The 6,248-nt window shown below is 40.1% G+C and overlaps 1 non-coding gene across 1 annotated transcript; it reads left to right on the top strand.

Moving 5' to 3' along the window:
• Window positions 1-4,170: 4,170 nt before the first annotated feature.
• On the top strand, window positions 4,171-4,244 carry TRNAN-GUU (transfer RNA asparagine (anticodon GUU)). The gene has a single exon. It is a non-coding gene; the product is annotated as a tRNA-Asn (tRNA).
• Window positions 4,245-6,248: the final 2,004 nt, after the last annotated feature.

Below are 6,248 nucleotides of genomic sequence, written 5' to 3' on the forward strand. Positions count from 1 at the left end.
ACTGGACATGGAACAACAGACTGGTTCCAAATAGGAGAATGAGTGCATCAAGGCTGTATATTGTCACTTTGCTTATTTAACTTATATGCAGAGTACATCATGAGGAACGCTGGGCTGGAAGAAGCACAAGCTGGAATCAAGATTGCTGGGAAAAATATCAGTAACCTCAGATATGCAGATGACACTACCCTTATGGCAGAAAGTGAAGAGGAACTCAAAAGCCTCTTGATGAAAGTGAAAGAGGAGAGTGAAAAGGTTGGCTTGAAGCTCAACATTCAGAAAACGAAGATCATGGCATCTGGTCCCATCACTTCATGGGAAATAGATGGAAAAACAGTGGAAACAGTGTCAGACTTTATTTTTTTGGGCTCCAAAATCACTGCAGATGCTGATTGCAGCCATGAAATTAAAAGACGCTTACTCCTTGGAAGGAAAGTTATGACCAACCTAGAAAGCATATTAAAAAGCAGAGACATTACTTTGCCAACCAAGGTCCGTCTAGTCAAGGCTATGGTTTTTCCCGTGGTCATGTATGGATGTGAGAGTTGGACTGTGAAGAAAGCTGATCGCCGAAGAATTGATGCTTTTGAACTGTGGTGCTGGAGAAGACTCTTGAGAGTCCCTTGGACTGCAAGGAGATGCAACCAGTCCATTCTAAAGGAGATCAGTCCTGGGTGTTCATTGGAAGGACTGATGCTAAAGCTGAAATTCCAATACTTTGGCCACCTCATGCGACGAGTTGACTCACTGGAAAAGACTCTGATGCTAGGAAAGGTTGGGGGCGGGAGGAGAAGGGGACGACGGAGAATGAGATGGCTGGATGGCATCACCGACTCTGTGGACATGAGTTTGAGTGAACTCCGGGAGTTGGTGATGGACAGGTTGGCCTGGCATGCTGTGATTCATGGGGTCGCGGAGAGTCGGACACAACTGAGCAACTGAACTGAACTGAAGGAACTTGGATGATACTAGGATTTCAACTGAGCTTCTCGAAAAGTGGTAGTGTCCTTTATGGAAAACAGGGGGGAAAAAACTCTACCATATCTCATAAACACTGAGCTTGTGCTTTATTTGTGATATCATATTTGAAAAAATCCTTTTGGTGGGATCATTTTAAATATATAAGAGCACTTGTTATTTACAATATTCTAGGATGAGTCATTTTGTAAATATTGTCAAATCTTTCAAATGTGGATTTATGTGAGCTTGCTTGTGCTTTTTTTTTTTAATTAAAAAATGACCTGTGATAATGTTTATATGCCTTTGGAAACTCTAACTATGTTATGGTCAACGTTTCATTGAGTGAACAGTTCATTACATACCAGCTCTTTACCAGGTATAATCTTCTCAGTGATTCAGTTGACTTTAATTCAAGGTTTCAAAATCCATTTAAAGGATAGTAGCTACAAGGAGGAGGCTATTTCTAGGGCTTTGGTTTGACTCCCTTTTACTACATAGCAGTTTTAAAATGTGACTTCAGTTAGTTTTAAAAGTGGGTCTCATAGTTCTTTACTTGCTTTTAGAGATTCCTGGTTCAGCATTCTCTTTTAACTGATTCCTTTGTGTCCCAGTCCTCTCCCTATTGAGGTGATTTCTCTAACTCCCTGGATTTCTTTTTAAATTTTAACTAACTGGATTTTTCTTTTTTAAAATTTATTTATTTTAATTGGAGGCTAATTATTCTACAATATTGTAGTGGTTTTTGCCATCAGATTTTTCATTTTTAACAACTCAGACACTGTCCTTTTGAAATACAGGAATTGAAAAGAATTAAGGTCATGCACAATTGTGTTCATGAAAATCCTGTGGGTTGTGTCTTCTGTTGGTTTGAAACTGGAGGCATGGCTTCTGGGAGCACTGGAGTCATGATACCAGGAAGGTCTATAAATCAGTGTGGGCCATCTTGCCTTGTATGTCAAGACAGGTGGATTCCATTTGCAAGATGTTCTTTTTCTCTCTTTTTTCCTCTCTGAGACGGAAATAAAATATAGAGGCCCATTAATCTGCAGAGGTCAGCTTCTTTGATAGGGCACATTCTTGGAAGAGTTAAAGTTGCAGTTCATTGTATATGATATACAAAAAGGGGGCTAAATGCCCAGTCCTTTGTACTTTTAGCAATTATAAAGACCTAAGTATTAATGAAGCTGTAAGATCATTTGTTGTGGGTTATCCTGAAAGTTAAGGAAAAATGACGTGTGTTTCTGAAGTTAATCCAGTGGGCTTAATTTGGTTTTAAAAACTGGGCATAGATACTAAGGCCTAAAATTAGATAATCACAAAGATTTAGATTACAACACATGCACTTATTTTTGTAAATGGGCATTTTGCATAAAAGTTACATTTGATATGCATCATGGGAGTGAAATGTTCATATTCCATTTAATGTATGTTCTTTTGAAGAATTTACAAAGACAAAATGGCAAAGCTAATGAACTGTGGATATAGCAATTTATTTTCTTAAAAATATTAACCACCACAGAACTAGGCTTGAAGACTAAATTTTAAACAACTATCCTCACATAGAAAAAACTTTTAGAATATAATGAGCTAATTAAATAATTAGTGTATGATGAGCCAATTATTTTTCTTTTTTCTCATCAACTGTTTTCAGCATCTCTCTTTTTCGAAGTTAAAATGTTAGCATGATGACTGAAGTGAGGAAAAGAGACTGGAGCTTTAGATAATCTCATGAATAGAACCGTTCCTAATATTTCAAGCGGCAGAGTAAATATTGAATGAAAGGGTGGTGAGGTACTAGTTGCAGTCTGTTCTAACTGAACAGTAACAAGCACGATAGCAAAGGAGAGAATACTCATTTTTGTATTCAGAGAAGAAAAACCAGTGTCTCATAGTTTTTGCTCACAGTAACAAGTACATAAAGCATTTAAGTATGGAGGTAGCATCATATAATGAAAGTGGATTCATATGTTCTTTATAAGTACTTCCTGGATTTTTTTTTAATTCAAAATTTTCAAATGCATTTCTAAATTTTTTTTTTTTTTTTAAGGGCAGAGTGGTACAGCTTGGTATGAATTCACAGCTGTTTGATATCTCAGTGCTTTCAAGGAACTTCATTAATAGGTTCCAAAGCCAATTTAAGTTGTCTTATCAAGCCACAGGAACTCAAAATGTTGATTGGACCAAGGCACATCACATACAGCTTCTATAAATCAAGATATGAATTCTTCCTCAAGGGTTTCTAGACAGCAATTTAGTGACTGTTAAAAATTTAAATATAGATTTGTCAAGTGGAAAGTAGCAATTCTCTGAGGCGGGAGGGTGGGGGGAAGTGTCTAGGGTTTTGAAGATTATCTCAAAGGGCTTCAGGACATAGTCACACAAAGGCTAAGATTTTCATACAGTGTATTTACAGGGGTGTAATGTTTGCCACAGGTGTTTCCATATTAGGGATTTTCAGGCATTAGTCATAAATCATACTTTTTTCCTTCTTTAATTTCTCTTTCCTCAAATTAGGTTGTAAATATCCTGTGAAATGTATGTTTTCAGTGGCACAGTTCAATAGTAGGTGTACAGGCTAATTTCAGGGAGACTCAGGAGAGAATTTAGCAATTTAGCAATTTTACAGTGTACAGAGATTAAAGAACGTTGCTGCATCTTTTTCCCAATGTCTTTTTCCAGTAACAAAATATAAGTGACGAGTAACTGCACTAGAGATTAGTACACAACAAATGGGAATTGCATATACGGATTTAATAATACCTGAATATAAAAATGAAGAAGGCAGATACAATTCAGATGACTTTGGGAATGCTACACAAGAAAATTATGAAGATTAGTGAGCAAAGCACCGGATAGATAGTTTGAAACAAAAGGAAAGTTTCTCAACTCATAAGATTAAAATTTTTATTTCCCTATAAAACAAACAAACATAGTTAATTCCCTGAAACAAAACGTTCCAAACGGGAGGGGGGTGGGGAGTAACAGCAGTATTTTAACACTCTTGCAATATGAAATTCTGCTCGATCTTGCTTATTTTATAATTTTAGAGTATGCTTAAAGGTGGAAAATAGAATTACAGGGTTAGAAATGCTAACTGGAAAATTCGGATTTTAATGAAAGGAATCAGCAAACAGAAAGGAAAAAAACATTCACGCGCTGCCTTTATTATTCTTCATAAAGGTTATGGCTGGAGGTAGTAGCCGCATCGGAGTCTCTGTGGCGCAATCGGTTAGCGCGTTCGGCTGTTAACCGAAAGGTTGGTGGTTCGAGCCCACCCAGGGACGCTCTTCTCATTTTACAAAATTGTCTCCGGCAGTTTTGCACAAATGATGGGGTTGAGGCCTCTGGGCTACGCTGAGCTGGATTTTCAGAGCCGGTGAAGAAGCGCCGGTCTCACTTCGCGGTCCGCGGGCAGGCGGAGGGGGAGGATTCTTCAGCTTCCGGGCGCGCAGGGGCCCCTCCTCCAACCGCCTCGCTCCCCGTGCGGCCAGGTGGGCGCTTCCTGCCGGCCCCGGGCCGGGCGTGCGCGTCCAGCGCCTTAAAGCCCCCGCGTCCTTCCACCCACGCGCCCTTGGCGCCTGTTCTCCGGCGCTCACCGGTCCCCCGGGCCGCGCGGCTCGTGCCCGGCTCGCGCGGCTCCGGCGCCGTGAGCGCGCGCTGAGGCGGGGCGGCCGCCGCGTCCCAGCCTCGACCCCCCGCGCCGGCGTTCCGCTTCAGGACCCTTGCTGTGTCTCAGGTTGACTGAATGTACGTATTTAATGTAAAGTTAAAGCTGTGCATTGACTTAAGACGCTCCAGGTGTTTGTCCCTCCACCCCCCCAGTGTTGAATTGTGCAGCATTTTGTCTGCTCCCTGTCAGCAAATAATCCCAGAATTTAACTTAGCCGGACTACCCCCGGCCTTGGTAAACTCAGAAACGTGTCATAAATAAAGTCTTTGTATTAGAGTATGTGTATATTTTACTTTTTCTACTGAAGTTTTAGAATTTAATAGAGAATACAATATACCTGCAAAATGTCCCATATATTCGAAAAAGGAGAAAGCTTTATTTTACAACTGTGTTGTTGCTACACATCAAAAAAAATAAGATTAAAAGTGAAACTGCGAATGTTTTGCTTCGACATTCTATATGCATGTTACCGTTTCACAGAGCTCTCGCAAAATAGTTACCTTGTACTTCGTTCTCTAAATATATGCTGCCTTGAGACTTAATCACAGGTTCATCATGATAATTACTGTCTTGGGTATAGATTAATTTGAAAGATGATTCTGGAGAAAAGTGGTATGTCTTATCCCTGAGAATATACAGTTATGCTCTTCTTCATATTTCCTCCAGGTTAACATATTAATAAAGGCTAATGTTTTTTGCGTGCTTACTACTTGCCAGGCACTGTTCCAGGTGCTTTCCTGGATGAAAGTGTGAGACCTGTGCAACAACCCTCTCAGGTATGTCCCATGGGTCCCATTGTACAGATGAGCCAACTGACTCACCATGTGGTGCTGAGTGATTTGCCTGAAGTCACATTTGCTTCCTAGCACAGTGCAAATTAAAACCCCAGTTGTCAGGCTTCAGAGCCCACACTCCTCAATCCTATACTACCTACTCACAAGTTCTCTCCTCTAAAATGGAGCTACTTGATTGATCAGTTAATTTAAAACCAAAGGTAATACTTTAATTAGTTTTTCTGAAGTTTCATTAATATTTTGTTCCAAATTTCACAAAGGAAAGAAAAAAAACCCACTGAACATTCATGAAATACTAAAGTGCATTGTTAAATCATGTATTCATTGTGCTGCTTCATTGTATTGAAATAAAAACTGTGTGGAATGAAATCGTCCTGTGAAATGTGTCTTTGGAAAACAATTTGATAGCACTTGTGTCCAGAAGACAAGGTTAGAAATAGAGGTGGGTTGGAATAGCCCAGAGAAAATATGGAAGAAGAGAAATAGGTTCAAGCCAAGCCAAGGGGTTTAACATGGTGTCTAGGAATTCTCAGACCCCTGGCTGGTGTTTGGCCACTGGGGTGCCCAGTCAGACCCCTATTTCAGGACACCTTTGTGAGAGAGTTACCAGGATTTGCACTTGACAGGGGCCTAGGTGGCAGTTTTAAATTTGATCCTAAATTTCTAAGTGTATTCTACTTCACCCTATTCAGGCAGCTAATGGGATTTAGAGGCCAGAAAATAAAGCAAGAGGATTACATGAGAAGGGAGGTGGGGTGAGGAGTGCAGAAGTGCTCTCTAATGTAAGTAGTTGATTTTATTATGTGGGCAAGTGCTTAGTGATT

The sequence above is a fragment of the Moschus berezovskii genome, chromosome 15 (assembly GCF_049115385.1).
Source record: "Moschus berezovskii isolate FMDL1 chromosome 15, NW_MosBer_1.0, whole genome shotgun sequence".
Lineage (NCBI taxonomy): Eukaryota > Metazoa > Chordata > Mammalia > Artiodactyla > Moschidae > Moschus > Moschus berezovskii.